The sequence below is a fragment of the Pinus tabuliformis genome, chromosome 2_1 (assembly GCF_031772625.1).
Source record: "Pinus tabuliformis cultivar Carrire ecotype Pingquan chromosome 2_1, CPIR1, whole genome shotgun sequence".
NCBI lineage: Eukaryota > Viridiplantae > Streptophyta > Pinopsida > Pinales > Pinaceae > Pinus > Pinus tabuliformis.
This window is the reverse complement of record NC_142299.1, coordinates 910,354,582-910,370,976: the sequence shown is the minus strand read 5'-3', so window position 1 is coordinate 910,370,976 and position 16,395 is coordinate 910,354,582. Positions and strand designations below refer to the sequence as shown.

Below are 16,395 nucleotides of genomic sequence, written 5' to 3'. Positions count from 1 at the left end.
CATAAATGACCGAAATGTATAAATCATATAAATATTAAAATATACAATCTTACATTCATTAGAAAGATTTATCCAAAAGAATATCAACCTTCACTTATTCATTAAAAGTCCGATAAAAATATGCGGATTTGAATGCCAAGTTTTCCTAGCCCCCTCTTCATTGGAAGAGCCTCCTACTAAACCTTTTTCTTAGTCGTTACATTCAACCCCCTCTTCATTTTCTACCACACATTTCATTTTCCAATTCATACTTTAATACTCATTTTTTTTGAAAATTGTTGGAAAAGTCATACAGATAATTTATCAAGCAATAATGTTGCTATAGTTTTTTCTTTTTTCCAATTAAAGGATACTTGTTGCACAATAAATTTCAATTTGTTATACAAGTGTGTTCAAATTATTCATGATCTTGAACTAGCACATTTATTTATTTATCTACGAGCATGTTTTACTTTTTGTTAATTTGTATATGTCTATTTTAATATCTCATTTGTTCCGCTTCTCTTGAAAAACATTATTCCTATCACTTAAATACATGCAGAATTCAAAAAGTCAATAATTATATTTTGTGTTTGTTTGTTAGGTAATGTGAGTCCTAAGATGATTGGCACGCCTAACCTGTGGCTTCAGTAATTGCGACCCAGGGGCATCTAAGCCATCAAAATCACCCAGAGATCACACCCGACCTAGGCCACACCAGCGCATAGCATGGCTAGATTTTTTCCCATGGAGTTTCAAACCAGTGACCTTTACACCATGAAGTGCCTTGACTGAACACCCTATCACTATCTACTCTACGCCCTTTGGGACAATTCAATAATTAAAATTAACATAATGAGTAAATTGATATTAAAAATAAACAAAAATAGAATAAAAAAATTATTTACATGATCATAAGATGGATTAATATACAAATGAGTAACCAAATTTTCCTTTTGGTTTTACTATGCTTGGCTTGCTTCCTTGAAATTTGAACTCTTATGCGTAGAAAAATAATATAATGATTGTACATAATCCTAAATCATTGTTTTGCAGATTAGTTATTTACTCTGTATTCATGGGGTAAATGTTTTATAAAAGGATTTATTTTTTTAATGACTACTTAAATTAGCTTGTATGCATAACTGCACGCAGTATGGATTTCAATGTGTAATATATTCTTTAAATCTAATTGCAAAATTGACCAAAATCCATATAAACCAAATCCCAAAATTAATAAAAAAAATAGAACATTTAATGATATTCGATTTAGAAAACTTGTAGGTTAGATCACATTACTATCATGTGGACATCACATAGGATAAATCTTATAGATGTGAGCACCTAGATATGGTGTGAATGACAACTAGTAGATAATGTGGAGGCGAATTTCAGTAATCTGGATATTTGCATTAATGACTCTGTGAATCAAGATATCTGGGAAATCTGGATGAGCTTCACAAAAAAATTCTCCAAATTTGGATTAATAGATTTTGGATATCCAAGAATCGAGAATTTTGTGGCATGATTTTTTTTTCTCGGGCTCACATTATAGTAATCTACGACAATATATATATTTTTCTTAGTGGTGGTTCGATGATTATCTTCGTTGAGCTTGATCTTCTTTTTTTTTAGCACGAAAAAAAACTATATATTTATATTATATTCATCAAAATAGGTAAAACATCCCCATACATATATATGAGATGAGAAAGAGATAAACCTAACCACAACGACAAAGGTGTGGCATAATGCCACACAACAAAGTGGGTAAGGACATATAGATACCTTTATCTTTAACAATAGCATCACATGACTTTACTATGGTGGTTCACATTTCACTAAAACAAGCTCACTTTTATCTTTGAGATACGAGTCGTCTATTGACTAATTTTTCTAAGGGTAGCGGGCTTGCTCAAATATACAGTCACTCATATATATATATATCTAACTATATTACTTAGGCACCATTTTTTTATTCATTAACTAAGTGGCATCATAACCTATATTATCATTGGGTCACATATGTATGATTCGTATGGTATCGACTCTGTGGTTTTTTTATATGGCTTTAACCTTATCTCCAGGGCCCGCATAAATTTCTAAAGTTCGATTATGTGGCATACAGTGAATCTTATTATAATTTGTGGCTTGTTCTGAAGTTTATATGGCTCGCACATAATCATTTCTGTGACCCACGACTCACCATATATTCCAACGACTCGCTATACTTTCAAATGCCTCGCTTTTTCTTATTGTTTTATTAGTCCCTGTCATCTGGCAATGGCCAGGGACTATAGTAATCGTTCCGAACGATGTTAACATTAATTCACCTGCTTGTGACCTGCTTCTTATCGCCGGTTGAGGGAGTATATCCAAAGCTTTTTCGTATATAATAATTCACCGTGTTATTTGGCCTCTTCCCGAGGCTAGAGGCAAAAAAGCATAGGTTATAGGCGGAGTACAGGTAATTACAACAAGCTGCTGTTCACTCGTGCATGAAGTAATGCTAGCATTAATCCTCTAGCGTTTAATGTTAGAGATTAATACCACTGCTATTGTATGTACCCTGCTACAGCACGCTGTATGCTTGCCACCTCATGTAGCACCGTCGTACACCTGCAAGCTCATGCGCCATCGTTACATGTACGCCTGCCACGGTATTTTGGTCATTGTGGCTTCTATAGTACCTAAGCTCATCGGCCCTGCGCTCCAGGCATAAATAAATGAAAGGGTAAGACTGGCTGGCTATTAATGTAAGCATTCTTCCTTCGTGACAACCTGTGGCCTGCGCAGGGAAGCTTATCAAAATTCCATGCATGTAAAAGACATCAAAGTGAAACTAATGTGTTATGATTTGATGCAGGGAAATTTGGCAACTAAGACTGTCTAGCATACCTGAACTTTGAAGCAGCAGCGAGCCTGGGAGTTTTAGCTGAACAGGAGCCGACTCGTCCATTCTCCTACCTGCTATACCAGTAAGTCCATTCAGCTAATTAATTCTGAAAGTCCATTAAGCTAATTAATTCTGATTTCGAACTGGTTCGCTGCTAGTCTGATGAAGCCTTCTGCATAATAATGGAGTCCAGTCGGGCTGGAAGCTGATTTTCCATTGCAGCAGTGCTCCAAACAGGATACAAAATGCTTTACCAGGTTAAAATCCTGCGATTTCTGCTTCACTGTATGAAAATTTCGATTAGTTATGCATTTTTATGAAGTTACCAGTCAATTTAGAAACCTGTAAAAACCTTATGCGGTACAGTGAAGGCCGCACAGATGACAATCGCAAAATTTAATAAAAATTCTGTTGGCAAATGAGAACAATTTGACCAGATTTTAGCTTAGCTGGGTTTCATGTGATATTTACATTGCTAACGATGACATGTTTTTACAGTGGTGTATTTATGTACATTAAAATTTAATAATTAAGTTCAATACCATTGCATAATTTTAATACAAAATTAACAAGCTCAATCTATCCCTTGTTCACAAAATTAACAAGCTCAATCTATCCCTTGTGAATACTAAGCTATAATGGTATTTCTTATTGAAATAGTAATGCTAGTTTCATTTTCTGTTCTCCGATGGTAATAAAAATGTAAATTTTGAAAAAGCATGTACGTAAGAGGCACAATTGGAACGTTTATTTAAAGAGACATGATGACAGAAGTACAGAGAAATGGCAGACAAAATTCATGAATCGTGGCATAAGAACAGTGAATGCAGTAAGCGGATCTCAGTAACTCACCTGGGCACCTCCATGCTTAATCACAAAGTTGTATGAAAATGCATGCGCAGGAGGGCAGTAGGAAGATATTTGTCGGTAGCAAAGTGACTTGTGATTACTCCGCGCACAATCGATTCTACTTGCGAAGGAAAGAGCTGCACACTGCAATGGATAAACTACATGCGTCCCGATCTGAAGCGTGGAAGCTTCACAGAAGAAGAAGACGAGCTCATCATCAAACTCCGCTCCTCATGATTTTGAATGCCATTATAATTAAATGCTTCGGCGTCATTGCAGTGCTGAAGAATATCTCCTCTCTTTCTTATGATGAACACCAACAGTGAGAGCTTCCAACCGGCTCTGCGGCCAATGGATTTATCTCACTGAATCTGGCATTATCTCGGCTTTACCTTCGCAGGTCTGTAAAATCTCACTGAATCTAGCATTATCTCGGCTTTATCTTCGCAGGTCTGTAGCAAGCGTTGTAACAGACCTGTTCAACATGCGAGCCCATGCAAGTCGTCGTGCCAATCCACTCGTCGCGTTTAGGAGAGGAACATTAAAACGGCATACCAGAAATAGCATGCATGCAAGACGCGTGTCTTTTCCAACTCGGTATATGCTGCTTTGGTGGCAGGGACTTGCTGCCTTAGCAACGGTGGGGACTAGAAGAGTAGTTACATATGGCGTTAAAATATACGAGAGGCCATAGGAATAACGCAGTATTTTTCGCGGACGTACATCAAGAACACTGCCCATGCGGATGAAAAGATGTTACTATTCAAAGCATACAAATTTGTTTCGTGCTTTTCCAAAACCCAAAAATCTGCATGGAACCTCGCTCTTCCATCAGTCACTTAGTATATTATCTTTCACTGTATATTGTTAAAACTATTGGCTCAAGCCATTGGCAATAAACGTACCTTCTGTGGGAACCAGCTCGAGTATCCGGACAAAAATTTCAAAGCCCACGGGCTGGCTTTTGAGCATAGGTCACTACCCTTTTCTCTTTCGATGAAGATGACTGAACTTACGCTGGCACATATTATTTAATGGAACATACAATACCATAGGGACTAGAAGAGTAGGTACATATGGCGTTAAAATATACGAGAGGCAATAGGAATAACGCAGTATTTTTCGCGGACGTACATCAAGAACACTGCCCATGTGGATGAAAAGACGTTACTATTCAAAGCATACAAATTTGTTCCGTGCTTTTCCAAAACCCAAAAATCTGCATGGAACCTCGCTCTTGCATCAGTCACTTAGTATATTATCTTTCACTGTATATTGTTAAAACTATTGGCTCAAGCCATTGGCAATAAACGTACCTTCTGTGGGAACCAGCTCGAGTATCCGGACAAAAATTTCAAAGCCCACGGGCTGGCTTTTGAGCATAGGTCACTACCCTTTTCTCTTTCGATGAAGATGACTAAACTTACGCTGGCACATATTATTTAATGGAACATACAATACCATAGGGACTAGAAGAGTAGTTACATATGGCGTTAAAATATACGAGAGGCCATAGGAATAACGCAGTATTTTTCGCGGACGTACATCAAGAACACTGCCCATGCGGATGAAAAGATGTTACTATTCAAAGCATACAAATTTGTTTCGTGCTTTTCCAAAACCCAAAAATCTGCATGGAACCTCGCTCTTCCATCAGTCACTTAGTATATTATCTTTCACTGTATATTGTTAAAACTATTGGCTCAAGCCATTGGCAATAAACGTACCTTCTGTGGGAACCAGCTCGAGTATCCGGACAAAAATTTCAAAGCCCACGGGCTGGCTTTTGAGCATAGGTCACTACCCTTTTCTCTTTCGATGAAGATGACTAAACTTACGCTGGCACATATTATTTAATGGAACATACAATACCATAGGGACTAGAAGAGTAGTTACATATGGCGTTAAAATATACGAGAGGCCATAGGAATAACGCAGTATTTTTCGCGGACGTACATCAAGAACACTGCCCATGCGGATGAAAAGATGTTACTATTCAAAGCATACAAATTTGTTCCGTGCTTTTCCAAAACCCAAAAATCTGCATGGAACCTCGCTCTTCCATCAGTCACTTAGTATATTATCTTTCACTGTATATTGTTAAAACTATTGGCTCAAGCCATTGGCAATAAACGTACCTTCTGTGGGAACCAGCTCGAGTATCCGGACAAAAATTTCAAAGCCCACGGGCTGGCTTTTGAGCGTACGTCACTACCCTTTTCTCTTTCGATGAAGATGACTGAACTTACGCTGGCACATATTATTTAATGGAACATACAATACCATACACGTAATAACGACTTAAAATAATTATAATTCTGATAGCTCAGTGAGCAGGTTTTCAGGAAACACGATGCTCCACCTCGTGAAAAATTTCAAAGAGTGCTTTACATCCTCGAGTTTTTAAGCTATTTCCATCCTACACCACTTTGACTCTACTTCCATTCCATACTTTTTAAATATTGACCGCAAGTCAAATTATTTATCAAGATATCAGTGTAAACGAAAGGCCAACCTCGCGAGACACGATCTCCGGATCAACCAATGCATCTTCACAAACTCATGTGTTAACTTGATGCAGGGACTCGCTGCGTCGCAGCTGTCCTTGTTTTAATATGGTTTGTTTCTCCCTGGGGCACATTGAATTTACACAATGGCTCACTTGATAAAAAAAAAGTATACTACACCATGGCTAGAAGGACTCGCTTGGTGGTTTCAATAAGTTATGTGCAATTCCACTGAAGCTCGCTATATGGAATCCTTGGAGTGGCATCGCCTGTGATGGCTTTGATATACAACTCATTACAATGGCTAAACTCTATTTATTTTTCATAGTTCTAAGACACGACATTTGTAATGATTATGTCTTTGAGGGATCATATTGGACACTGGCAATTCTATATCCAATAGCATAAATAAAAAATGATAACATCGTTATATGGTTTCACTCCATGATTTCAAACATCGGTATCGTTATATGGTTTCACTCCATGATTTCAAGCATCGGTATCGTTATATGGTTTCACTCCATGATTTCAAGCATCGGTATATGGCATCATTAAATAGTTTCGCTTTATACAAAAGCGACAATTGTAAAACAATGAAATATATATATATATATATATATATATATATATATATATATATATATATATATATATATATATATATATATATAATATGTGGATGGAATACTACATAAAGATGACTTCCTGAACATCATATACGCATTCCTACGGAGTCACTTTGTATTACGGTAGCACTAACAAATGACCCACTTTTATTGGCTTTAACACTGTTATATAATGGATACTTTTTGTGGTTCAATTTATTGAGAAATGTAGCAAGAAAGGCTCAATTTGACTTTAGCCTTAGTTAAATTGAGAACATTTGAATTTCCACATCAATAGACAACTTGAAGGTAGTTAACTAAGGTGACATGGATCTTGTCACTTAGTTAGCTCAGTAAATTTGAGTTGGAGGGCTTGGAGTTCAGTTAATCATGTGTTGATCACTAATTTGTAGCAATCCAGTTCAGTTATTTCCAGTTGTATTCAATTAAACTAGTTCTAATTGTTATTAGAGTCAATTGGAGGTCAGTTGTGCAGTGGGACAACAATCTATCTCAGAGATCATCTAGTTAACTGATCAATCATCCCAAAATAGCTCATGCATGCAAGGATTTCGAATTGCTCAAGATTTAGTGGAGATTCTACGACAGTGTACAATTAATTATATACTATATTGAGTGTACAATTTAGAGTACTGGTGAGGTGATCAATCCTTGGGAATTGTGAAAACAAATAGGGGCCTATTTCCTTGTGAATTACGCAAGTAAATAGGAGCGAGTTCAGGCAGCTTGAGTGCGGGCAACACGGGTGCAGGCAACAGGAGTGCGAGCAGCGTGAGTGCAGAAAGAGTGAGAACATGTTTACTCTTGTAGGTTGTCCTCAGAGAGAGAGATCACAATTGTAATTGTTTATCAATTCACTTGATTAATGCAAACATGCTTAATGGGTTTTTAGCAGTTGCTTTCCCCTAGAAACATCTGTGTACCTTTGTATTTGATGATGCATGTTTTCACATGTTGTTCTAAATTGTGAATTACTTTCCATAGAATAGTAGAGTAGAATTGAGTCTCTTGATTTTAGTTTAATTTCTTAAGCAGTTGTAATTCTATCACCAAAATTCTACATGGTATCAGAGAAAGATTCACATTAAAACAAGTATTCAGCCTATGTACTATGTGTTGGATGTCTGTTAGTGGTTGTCTAGTTGCCCTAAGTGTTGTGGACAAGTGGTAGACTTGTCACAACAAGTGGGTTGTATTTTGATACCCTAAGGATTGACTTTTGGAGTAGCCAAGAGCAGTCAAGTGGGATGGTTTTGCTGCCCTAGTTCACTAGTTTGGTGTTTGACAAATCAGAGATAAGAGGGCTCATTGCAGAAGCTGTAGATCAGTCAAGGAGTGATTGTATGTGGGAAGATATGAAAGCCCTAAGAAGAGTGACAGTAACAACTAATATGTCATAGAGATAGGGAAGATCTAGAAGGTTGAGCACTATTCACAAATGTAGTTGTGAATAGTGACTTCTGTATGTAGTATACAACAATCTGAAGACCTCAAGTATAGTATGCATGAAAGGAACCATGGATTGTTAGGAGGTAAATTGATGGATCCATAGTTCAGGGCAGATCCATAAGACCCTATGTGCAGACTTCTTAATGGAGCTAAAAGGTTGCTAGTGGGCAGATCAGTGAGCCAATGTTTAGTGACACAAAAAGGAGTTGTGATAATTGATATTGGTAGATTGAGGAGCAACGAGATTTCCCACAGGGAGATCGAGACTCAGAGGGAGTCTAGTTTCAGAGGGAGCATCCCTATGGAAGCTAGTACTTCAGGATCTAGGGAGATTAGACTCATTATTGCAGTAGTTGCAACAACAATGTGGAAGCATCAACATAGAAGTATCAACAATATGAGTAGATTAGATTTTTCCATGCATGCAACTATACCTCCATGAGTTAGGTGGGGTGATGTAGATCCCTAGCCCCAAAATTGCATAAATTTAGTGTAGTCAGATGCTAAGGAGCATAACAATGTAGGAGGCACAATGCATAATCAACAACAGTGCAATCTTCCTAGTAGACAGTTGCAGAGGCACAAGTGATTCAATATTTTGGTGACTTCTAAGTTGTAGTTGTTGCAGTAGCAATAATAATAGTGAGAGGTAGTGCTACAGTACATTCCATAGGATATGCATAGGGGTGGTTCACAATCCCTTTCTTGCTAAGAGGGAGTGTTTAGAAGTGTAGCAAGAAAGGCCCAATTTGACTTTAGCCTTATTCAAATTGAGAAAATTCAAATTTCCACATCAACAGACAACTTGGAGGTAGTTAACTAAGGTGACATGGCTCTTGTCACTTAGTTAGCTTAGTAAATTCGAGTTAGAGGGTTTGGAGTTCCATTAAGCATGTGTTGAGTTCAGTTAAGCATGTGTTGATTGCTAATTTATAACAATCTAGTTCAATTATTTCCAGTCATATTTAGTTAAAATAATTTTAATAGTTATTAGAGCCAGTTGGAGGTCGGTTGTGTAGTGGGACAATAGTCTAACTCAAAGATCATTCAAATAACTGATCAATCAACCCAAAATAGCTCATGCATGCAAGGAATTCAAATTGCTCAAGCTGTGGTGGAGATTCCAAGGCAGTGTACAATTAGTTATATACTAGATTAAGTGTACAATTTAGAGTATTGGTTAGGTGATCAATCCTTGGGAATTGCGCAAGCAAATAGGGGGTAAATAGGGACCTATTTCCTCATGAATTACACAAGGAAATAGGAGCGAGTGCGAGCAGCGTGAGTGCGGGCAACGTGGGTGTAAGTAGCGCAAGTTCAGGCAACGCGAGTGTGGACAGTGTGAGTGCGAGCAACACGAGTGTGGGCAACGCAAGTGCAGGAAACGCTAGTGCAGGCAAAGCGAGTGCAGGCAACACGAGTATGGGCAACGCAAGTGCATGAAACGCTAGTGCAGGCAAAGCGAGTGCAGGCATAGTGAGAACACGTTTACTCTTGCAAGTTGTCCTCAGAGAAAGAGATCACAGTTGCAATTATTTCTCAATTCACTTGATTAATGTAAACATGCTTAATGGTATTTTAGCAGTTGCTTTCCCCTAGTAACATTTGTGTACCTATGTATTTGATGACGCTTGTTTGTGCATGTTGTTCTAAATTGTGAATTACTTTTCACATAACAATAGAGTAGAATTGTGTCTCTTGATTTTAGCTTAATTTCTTGAGCAATTGCAATTCTATCACCAAAATTTCTACACGATCATAGCTTGATGAATCACTTTGTTGCTGAAGTGGCTCAATGATTACTATGTGGCTCGTGCTTTCTCAAACACATAATGTCGTTGCGCGATGACTCACACTTGTGACTTGATAGTGATTTGTATTCATTGTTTACATTAACTGTGGTTAGTAGCAGTGTGGATATGTCTCATGAAATAATGTGGCACAGTAAGTCAAAATCTATGATAAGTATGAGATTTTGTGCACCAATTCAGAAGCATTTTGAAGAAGGCATATTGTGGCATGACGTGAAGTGACTCTTTGAAGCTACTTCCAGTAATCATGGAAGTCAGAGGGTTTGCAAGTCTAGAAAGGCTTGATAAGAGAAAGCCTAGGGTTTGGAAAAAACCCTAGGATAAGTTGTTGAAATGAAGAAAAACCCTTATGATGTCTAGATCAATGATGTCAAGAAATACAAGTTCAAGAGGCAGTTGTTACTCTTCACAAAAATAAAGAAGATATAAATATCATGAGATTTTCTTTCGGATTAATCACATTATTGATATTTGGTCGATATTTCGAACCAACTAATGTGGTTCATCCTTAGGACAAAGGTGAAAAAATCAATCTTTCCAAATGTTTAAATAGCAGAGATGTATCTTGGCCCGGAATTAGCTGTTATGAGAAGGTGGTTATGAATTAGGAATTAGTTAATGGGATATAATATTAATCTATTATTTATAAAGGGATTAATTTTACCCTTGCCCCTCGAAAGATTCCCGTTGAGACATTATTTGTAACATCGAATTTGGAATTAGAGATCTTCGTGATACTGTTAAGGAGGTTATTAGGTAAGACTGCACTATTGTGCTAGGAAAGCCAAGCCTCCTAAAATCAACATTAGCAAAAATGAGTTTCTTGCCCTTAAATCTCTAAGGGAAAACCCTTACATTGTCATCTTAAAAGCTAATAAAGGAGAGGCCATTGTCATCCTTGATAAAGCTGACTATGTTAGAAAAATGATTGACCATCTTCATAATAGTGGTAGTTACATTAAGCTTAAAAATAACCCCATTAAAAAAGTTTCTAAAGAAATCATGCAAGCCATAAAATCTAATAATTCTCTTAATCCTATTAGCAAAAAGTTTATTGAAAGCAATCCTCTTACCCCTAGAATTTATGGCCTTCCGAAGGTCCATAAAATTGGGATCCCCCTGAGACCTATTGTCAACACAATAGGTGGTCCCTCTTATCTTCTTGCTAAATTCTTGGCTCAAAATCTCAAACCTCTTGTTGGTCACACAAAGTCCTTTGTCAAAGACTTTACTTCCTTTATCAAAGAGGTGAAAGATATAAGGCTTGACCCAGGGGATTTGTTAGTGAGCTTTGATGTTGTCTCCCTTTATACAAAAATATCTATTCAAGAGGCCATTAATGTCATTAATCGGATAACCAATAATGACATAGCCAAATTGGTTGGTATTTGCCTTACCTCCACTTTTTTTAGCTTCCAAGGTGAGTTCTTTGAACAAACCTGTGGGGTTGCGATGGGTTCTCCTCTTTCCCCCATAGTTGCTAACTTATTCATGGAAGATTTTGAGACCAAAGATTTGGCCTCTACTCCATTCCACCCCAAGAAATGGAAGAGGTTTGTTGATGACACTTGTGTCGTTTGGCCCCATGGTCGTGAGAAATTAGATTTGTTTCTCAATCATCTGAATTCCCAATCTGAATCCATCAAATTCATGATGGAAGTTGAAGATAATGGGTGCCTTCCTTTCCTTGATATTCTCCTCTCCATAATGGATGATGGTTCCATTTCTCACCAAGTTTTTCGCAAAAAACTCACACGGAACAATATCTTCATGCCGCTTCTCATCATTTTCCGACCCAGAAATTAGGAGTTCTTAACACTCTTTCCACCCGCGCTCTTAGGATTTTTGATGAGAATCACTTAGAGGAAGAAAAGTCTCATCTATTGATTTTTATTGAAAATAATGGCTATAGCAGACAACAAGGCATCAAAGCGTTTCAAAGAGCCAGTAAAGAATCTCGAGTTAAGCCTGCTCGTGATGATCAAATTTCCAATGTGTTGCTTCCCTTTATCCAAGGAACCACTGATAAGATTGCTCATATTCTTAAGAAGAATAAAGTTGCTGCTACTTTCAAGCCCCTTAATACCATTAGGAATTCTCTTAGATCTGTTAAAGATTTGGTTAACCCTAAAGACATGAAAGGGGTCTACTCAATTCCTTGCTTGTGTGGGATTCCTTATATTGGTGAAACTAGTCGCTCCATAAACCAGAGAATCCAAGAACATGAAACAAACATTAGGCACAATCTCTTTCGTTCCTCAACTTTAGCTAAACATGTAGTGAAATCTAAGCACCATGTCTGCATTAAGGATTCTCGGGTCATCGCCAAGGTTAATCATTTCCATCACAGGAAGATAAGAGAAGCTATTGATATTGAGAAGCATGCAGTCAATCTCAACAAGGATGATGGTTGGAAATTCAGAAGGAGTTGGATTCCTGCCCTCTCCTCTTGATTGTTTTTATTTATTGTTTTTTTTTTTCATTTCTGTCTTATTATATTTTTCTCCATTCTTTTTTATTCTTCCAACTTCGTTCTTTTAACCATTTTTGTAGCTTCCTTAAGCAATTTTTTTCCTGGTAGTCTAATATTTGTACAAGCACAAACTTAATAACATAGGAGACCATATACTTCCTAAGCTAGCTTAAATTCTAGCCAAAACCACCTAAGGCTCAAACAAGGTTGGTATAAAGACACCAGGGCCTCGTTAAACCATTGGGAGATCGATGAGAATGTTGCATTTCAAAACATTAATAACATTAAAAATATTGTTACTTCTAAGTTTAAAGAAAAATGTGGTGTGAGAAAGATTTAGCAGCTAAAATAAAATTAAGATATTATAAGGAGGTCATCAACCCCACCCTAGAAGATCAAAAGTATCTCTTGGTTTTAACTAGCTCAAAGAAGAAAATTAATATAGCCAAGATTAGAGCGAATTCTCATGAGCTCCATAGTGAAATGGGTCACTGGGTAGTTCCTAAAACACCATTGATGGAAAGGATCTGCCATCTCTGTGAGAATATGAACATCGAGGATGAAAATCTCTTCCTCTTAGAGTGCCCCGCATACAACCACATTAGATATCAGTTTCATATTCTTTGTTGCAATAATGACCTTCTTAGCCTTCTTCGATGTCAAAATTATAGTGAGCTCGGGAGGCTTCTCTCCAAGCTTTGTGAGCATAGAAATAAAATCTTAAATCAAACTACATAATTCATTTTTTTAAGGCCCAATAGACCAAAGTTTGGTATCAATGGACGTTAACCATCATCATCATCATTTAATAATATTTGAACTAATTTTAGTTTTCCTTTTTCTATTCTATATTAATTTAATTTTATTAATAATAATTATATTAACTGCTTTTCAAACATTTTTTATTCTATTTAAATTAATTTTATTACATTATAACATTGATAATGAAAATAGATAATAAATTAATAAATAAATATTACTTTATTCTATTAATTTTATTTCATAATAACATTGAAAATGAATATAAAAAATAAAATAATAAATAAAGTAATATTATATCCCATTAACTAATTCCTAATTCATAACTACCTTCTCATAATGACTAATTCCGAGCGAGGATGTATCTCTGCTATTTAAACATTTGAGAAAACTGATTTTTTCACCTTTGTCGTGAGGATGAACCACATTAGTTGGTTCTAAACATAGATCAAATCTCAATAATGTGATTAATTTGAAAGACAATCTCATTATCAATATGGCTCGCAAAAGTCTAAGATCTAACAAGGGATAAGTACTCAATCTTTCTTCCTTTTATTGATTTCTTTAGTAAATGAATCTCTTGTTTTATTTTCATTGCATAATTATAACTATTTTTTTATGATCTCCCCATAAAGGATTATACGTACATACCAAAGGCTATCTGGAAAAAATTATAATATCAAAAAAAAAAATTGTGTCAAGTCTTGGATTTAGAGGGAGCTTTGAATCTATAAAGGGTTATGGATTTAGAGGAGGCTTTGGATCCAAAAAGAACCTTGAATTTAAAATAAGTTTTGGTTTAGAGGGAGAAGTTCAACTCTCAAGTTTTTAAGGTACGACTTTCAGTATTATCTTTAAATTATATTTAAACGCTAAAGCTGTGATAGGATCTTTACAAGCCTCTGTTCTGGATGAAGTACATGTACTTCAAGGACAAGTTTGGACTTGTTAAATTCTCTCAGTAAGAGGGAGCATTAATAAGATAAAAATAGTGGTAGACATTCTCTTGGTTTATGAATAATGGTTCTTAGGACCCAGTTACTTAGAAGAGTAGGTGCCTTTTTGTATTGGTCGAGTCACTCTATAAGAGTGGGTGCCTTTCCCAGGATCAGTTACTTGTTGAGTCGGCCTTTTGGTCTTAAAGTGGTGCCTTTGGTGTTAGAGTTTGTCCAAGATAATGAAAACCTTGTGATGTAAGGATCCTTGAGAATTTTGACCCTGGGGTGCGAGGAATTAAATGTCCTCTAGGGATTGGACTACCCTGTATAGTTGGAACATGGATGTTTCTATAGGTTTGACCTTGGTGATGGAAAACATGTACTAGTTTTTATACCATGAGGTTGAGGCGTCAACTAGATAATGGTGACTAGTTGTTAAACCTTGGTTAAATAGCTTGTATGATGGTACTTAGGGTTGGTATCTTGGCAGTAGCCTAGATGGTTCCTAGATCCCTGTAAGATGGGTTGGTACCTTGGAAATAACCTAGATGGTACCTAGATCCCGATAAGGTGGGTTGGTGCCTTGGCAGAAGCCTAGATGGTACCTAGATCCCTGGAATAGTATATGTTGGTTATGATGTTGATTCAACTCTTCTTATGATAATATTTCAATTTCATAAGTATCCTTGTACTAGTTATGGAATTATGAATACCTTCCTAGTTAAGAGGGAGTGTTGGAAAATGGAACTAGTTTCGATCTTCATAATTGTCATTGTACCTATGTCATTATATATTTTATGTAAAATGCAAAAGAAGAAAAATAAATATTATTTTTTAAGCATGGGTTTCATGCTCAAGAATTATTATTTTATTTAGATAAGCATGTTCTTCATGCTTCTAGGTTTTGTTGAGTCAAAGAGTCAAAGTCCTATTTGGACCTATTATAAAGAAAAAGGAAAAATAATTTTTAATAATTAATTTGTGTCAAAAACCCCTCTAGATGCCAAGTCAACCCAACCCTAATGGACATGTTTTTTGCACCTCTTTAGATAATGTAAATAGAGGGAAGGTGGAGCTTATTTGGACACACACATGTGGATTTTTTTGGTCTGAAATATCACAGAAAGGATAGAGATGAAGAGGAGGGCCAAAGTATGAGAGGAGTTTCTTCTTGAGCTTAAAATTTGTGGAAGTTCTACCTTGATACATCTCTTGTTGTTGGTCTCTTGATGATAAATTTGTTGTGTTAAAGGAGGGTTTGGCTTGACATATAGAGGGTGAAGTTTTTTGTGGTCATGGGTCTTGGATATCTCACTTTGACATAATTCTATAAGAAGACAATTTTTCTGGGTTTTCCCCTTGGAGCATTTTTACCCTGGCTTGGAGCCTATATCTTGTGCACTGTGATCTTCATGTTTTACATTTGATAAATGCTTGATGAAAGGAGAATATAAATAAATTAATAAGAAGCCAATAATTTTCATAAATAATTATCATAGAAAAGGGAAATCTAATTTAAACTAAAAGCCTCTTGATTTCTAACAACACCAACATTCTAGTTAAGATCAAATCCTCCTTCACATTAATTAAGGATATTTAATTTTGCTAAGGTTATAAGATATAATTTGTGAGTGTATTCTTTGCAGAGAAAATGACCCTTGGAAACCAAAGAGATGAATGGACATTAATGCTAGAGAATGGAAGTCCAATTAACATATGATAAGATACCATACATGTGTAATAGTTATTGATTAATGAAATTATTACTGTCTTTCCCTATTTCCTCAAACCTATTGATTTATGGTATTTGTTTTTTTTATGTCATGATATATGTTATTCAAGGCCTCTTTATTCTCAAGCACTTTAAGATTGAGGTTTTATCATTGTTGTAATAGGAGACCGATCTGACTAAATTCATTCTCCTTTTGTTGCTCATTTAAGTCAAAATGTCAAGCATTTGCAGGTCTCAAAGCAGTGTTATAAGTCCCATCCTCAACGTATAAAATGATTTGCCTTGAGAAGCATAACCCAAGTTTTGTATGTGCCCAGCGCATTAATCCACTAGTGAAGATCTATCTAGTCAAACTATTCTAGATTTGATTATACGT

The 16,395-nt window shown here is 36.3% G+C and overlaps 2 long non-coding RNA genes across 2 annotated transcripts; one reads left to right on the top strand and one right to left on the bottom strand.

Moving 5' to 3' along the window:
• Window positions 1–2,690: 2,690 nt before the first annotated feature.
• Window positions 2,691–3,877, bottom strand: LOC149203599 (uncharacterized). The gene is made up of 3 exons (XR_016253632.1): window positions 3,728–3,877; window positions 2,878–3,158; window positions 2,691–2,767 (listed from the first exon to the last, which is right to left on the bottom strand). It is a non-coding gene; the product is annotated as an uncharacterized LOC149203599 (long non-coding RNA).
• Window positions 2,737–3,158, top strand: LOC149203600 (uncharacterized). The gene is made up of 2 exons (XR_016253633.1): window positions 2,737–2,957; window positions 3,034–3,158. It is a non-coding gene; the product is annotated as an uncharacterized LOC149203600 (long non-coding RNA).
• Window positions 3,878–16,395: the final 12,518 nt, after the last annotated feature.